Genomic DNA, 4,188 nt, shown 5'->3' on the forward strand with positions numbered 1-4,188 from the left:
TGGATTTTCCAGTCTTTCAGAGATTACAAAATAGAAATCTACCATGCTCTTACATCCTAGGGAAAAGAAGCAAACCAGACGTAGACTGAGTTTTAATAAAACTGCACTCTAGCCCTCATCATGAATAATTTCTGACTGGATTAAATTAAGCATATGCTCAACTTATGTGCCTAAAAGGGGAAAAGTGGAACTCTCTCTAGAATATCTCAACTGAAGCCTCTACAATTTTTTATACATGGTACGTGACATGCAATAAAAATATTACTAGATACACAAAGAGGTAAAAAATATGACATGTAAATCAAAATAAAAGATGAAAAAAGATGCGGATACACACATGATCTGGATAGTGAAATCATCAGAAAATGACTTTAAAATTAACTATGATTAATATTTTCAAACGAAGTAAGGAAAAAGTTAAATAAAATATGTGAAAGAACCAAGAACTGTAATAGATAATTTGAATTAATGAAACTAAAATTCAACTGGATATCCTACAGTGAAAAAACTAGGAACCCAGTGCATGGGAATAATGGAATATGTGACACAAAAGAACAGGTTTATATAACTCCAAAATTATAGAAAATATTAAAATTGAAGCACAAGAACAAAAATAATTGGGAAAAAAGATAGAGCATCAGACATATGTAGGACAGAGTAAAAAAAAAAAAAACTAAGAAATATGGAATGGGAGAAGAGAAAGAATAGGGCAGAAGCAATACCTAAAGAAATAATATTCAAAAAGTTTACAAAATTAATAAAAGACATACACCCACAGAACCAAAAAACTCAGTGAATCATAAACAGGATAAATAAAAAGAAAGCCACACCTAGGCACATCATAGCCAAGTTGTTAAAAAAACAAAGAGACCAAGAAGCAGCTTCTCTGCTCCTTCTGATATCTCTGCCTGGTTCAGCTCACCTGCCTCCACCATGTCCATCAGGGTGACCCAGAAGTCGTACAAGGTGTCCACCTCGGGCACACTGGCCTTCAGCAGCCGCTCCTACACAGGTGGGCCCGGTGCCCACGTCAGCTTCTCCAGCTTCTCCAGAGTGGGCAGCAGCAGCTTCTGGGGTGGCCTGGGCGGAGGCTATGGTGGGGCCCGCGGCCTGGGAGGCATCACCGCCGTCATGGTCAACCAGAGTCGGCTGAGCCGCCTTAACCTGGAAGTGGACCCCAACATCCAGGCCATGTGCACCCAGGAGAAGGAGCAGATCAAGACCCTGGCCAAGTTTGTCTCCGTCATCGACAAGGTACGGTTCCTGGGGCAGCAGATCAAGATGCTGGAGCCCAAGTGGAGCCTCCTGCAGCAGCAGGAGATGGCTCAGAGCAACACGGACGACATGTTCGAGAGCTACATCAACAACCTTAGGCGGCAGCTGGAGACTCTGGGTCAGTAGAAGCTGAAGCTGGAGACGGAGCTTGGCAACATGCAGGGGCTGGTGGAGGACTTCAAGAACGAGAATGAGGATGAGATCAATAAAGAAAAAAGAGATGGCAAATGAATTTGTCCTCATCAAGAAGGATGTGGATGAAGCTTACATGAACAGGGTAGAGCTGGAGTCTCGCCTGGACGGGCTGTCTGACGAGATCAACTTCCTCAGGGAGCTGCATGAAGAGGAGATCCGGGAGCTGCATTCCCAGATCCCGGATACGTCTGTGGTGCTGTTCATGGACAACAGCCCTCCCTGGACATGGAAAGCATCATCGCTGAGGTCAGGGTGCAGTACGAGGAGATCGCCAACCGCAGCCTGGCTGAGGCTGAGGGCATGTACCAGGTCAAGTATGAGGAGCTGCAGATGCTGGCTGCGAAGCACGGGGATGACCTGCGGCGCACAAAGACTGAGATCTCCGAGATGAACCGGAACATCAGCTGGCTCCAGGCTGAGACTGACGGCCTCAAAGGCCAGATGGCTTCCCTGTGGAGGTCGCCATCGCAGATGCCGAGCAGCGTGGGGAGCTGGCCGTTAAGGATGCTAACGTCAAGCTGTCCGAGCTGGAGGCCACCCTGCAGCGGGCCAAGCAGGACATGGCGAGGCAGCTGCGTGAGTACCAGGAGCTGATGAACGTCAAGCTGGCCCTGGACATCGAGATCGCCACCTACAGGAAGCTGCAGGAGGGCGAAGAGCCAGCTAGAGTCTGGGATGCAGAACACGAGTATCCATATGAAGACCACCAGCGGTTTTGCACGTGGTCTGAGTTCGGCCTATGGGGGTCCTCACAAGCCCTGGCCTCAGCTATGGCCTGGGCTCCAGCTTTGGCTCTGGCGCGGGCTCCAGCTCCTTCAGCCGCACCAGCTCCACCAGGGCCCTGGCTGTGAAGAAGATCGAGACCCGCGATGGGAAGCTGGTGTCCGCGTCTTCTGACGTCCTGTCCAAGTGAACAGCTGTGGCAGCCCCTCCCAGCCTGCCCCTCCTGCAGCTTGCCCAGAGCCCGGGAGGGGGGCCGCTGTGCAGGGGAGCACAGGGAACAGAAGACACACCTGAGGCTCAGCTCTAGCCCTCAGCCCACCCGCGGGGGAGTTTACTGCCTGAGGACCCCCTTGCCCATGCCTCCAACTACAAAACAATTCAATTGCTTTTTTTTCTTCCAAAATAAAACCTCAGCTAGCTCTGGAAAAAAAAAAAAAGAAAAGATACAGAATCTTTAAAGCAACCAGAGGAATAAAAGACACTACATTTAGAAGAACAACTGGAAAATGGAAGGCAGATTTCCCAAAAGAAACAATGTCAGTCAGAAGGTAATGTTATAACATTTTTTAAGTGCTAAAGTAAAAATAAGCACATAGAACTACCAACATAGAATTCTACACCCAAAGAAAATATTATTCAACAATGTGGGTGAAATAAAGAGGCTTTCATATGAACAAATATTAAAGGAATTCCTCACCAGCAGACCAACATTGAAAGAAAACAAGACAAAAACAAAGAAAATTCTTCAGTCAAAAGGAAAATTATGCTAGATGGAAACATGAAAATGCAAAAGGGCATGAAGAACACCGGAGAGAATACATGGGTAAAAGTAAATATATATTTAGATTGCATAAAACAGTAATTAGAATATTTTGTACAGTCTATATTACATGCAAAATGAAATGTGAAGTGAAAATACTTGACAAAAATAATGCAGGAGGGTGAAAAAAGGGGTAAGCACTGTTTAAAGTTTCTAGTAGCATCAAAGATGTAGTATAAATAGTTTGTATTTGACTGTAATAAGTCAAAAATTCCTGCTGTAATTTCTAAGGTAGCTACTAAAATAGCGGAAGAAGATATAACTGACAAATTAATAAAAAAATTCTAAATAGAAACATTGACTATGCTAAAAGAAGGCAAGAATGGAAGTAAAAGGGAATATGAAACAAGTGATTCAAATAGAAACTTGATGATTTAGTGGCAAATATATTCTAAACCAAATTATAAATCAGTAATTAAATTTAATAAAAATAAGCCAAATATTTACAAGTAAAATATTAAGATGGTCAGAATGGATTTTTAAACCCAAATATATGCTAGTTATAAGAAATATAGTTTAAATATTAATATGGCAAAAGTTTAATATAAAAGGACTGAAGGGAAGTCATGAACCAAAAAAATAGATAATGAAACTGTAATCAGGAAAATCAGGAAGCAATACTAGAGAAAAAGAAAGTTATTTCATAATTATAAAAGGATCAATAAAACAAGAAGACATTATCATAGTCCTCTGTGGGAAGTGTTAAAGACTTTGTAGACATCTTCAATCTACCTCAAGTCTCAATCAAGATAACAGCAGAGATTTTTGTGGAAACTGACAAGCTGATTCTAAAATCCATGTAGAAAAGCAAAAAGCTAAAACAGTCAGAGGCGATCTTGAAAAAAAAAAAAAAGAGCACATCTGGAAGACCTACACTACCATATATATATATCAAGCTATGGTAAATAAGAACTGTGGCATTAGTGCAAGGATATACTAACTGGAATGGTTATAGATATAATGGAATAAAATAAAGAGTTCAGGCAAATATTATCAACCAATTTTTTTTCATAAAGGTGACATTGCAGTGCACAGGTGAAAGTGTAGTCTTTCAAATAAATAGTGCCATATTAAATGCACATTTATATGGAAAAAACTGCAATTATATCACAAAGTCACACCATATGAATTGCAAATGAGTTGAAAAATTTTATGTTAGAAGTAAAATAATAAAT

The 4,188-nt window shown here is 41.8% G+C and overlaps 1 pseudogene; it reads left to right on the forward strand.

Annotated features, from left to right (window-relative positions):
- Positions 1-906: 906 nt before the first annotated feature.
- Positions 907-2,383, forward strand: LOC129476038 (keratin, type II cytoskeletal 8-like; annotated as a pseudogene).
- The last annotated feature ends 1,805 nt before the right edge of the window (positions 2,384-4,188 follow it).

This window comes from Symphalangus syndactylus, chromosome X, assembly GCF_028878055.3.
Source record: "Symphalangus syndactylus isolate Jambi chromosome X, NHGRI_mSymSyn1-v2.1_pri, whole genome shotgun sequence".
NCBI lineage: Eukaryota > Metazoa > Chordata > Mammalia > Primates > Hylobatidae > Symphalangus > Symphalangus syndactylus.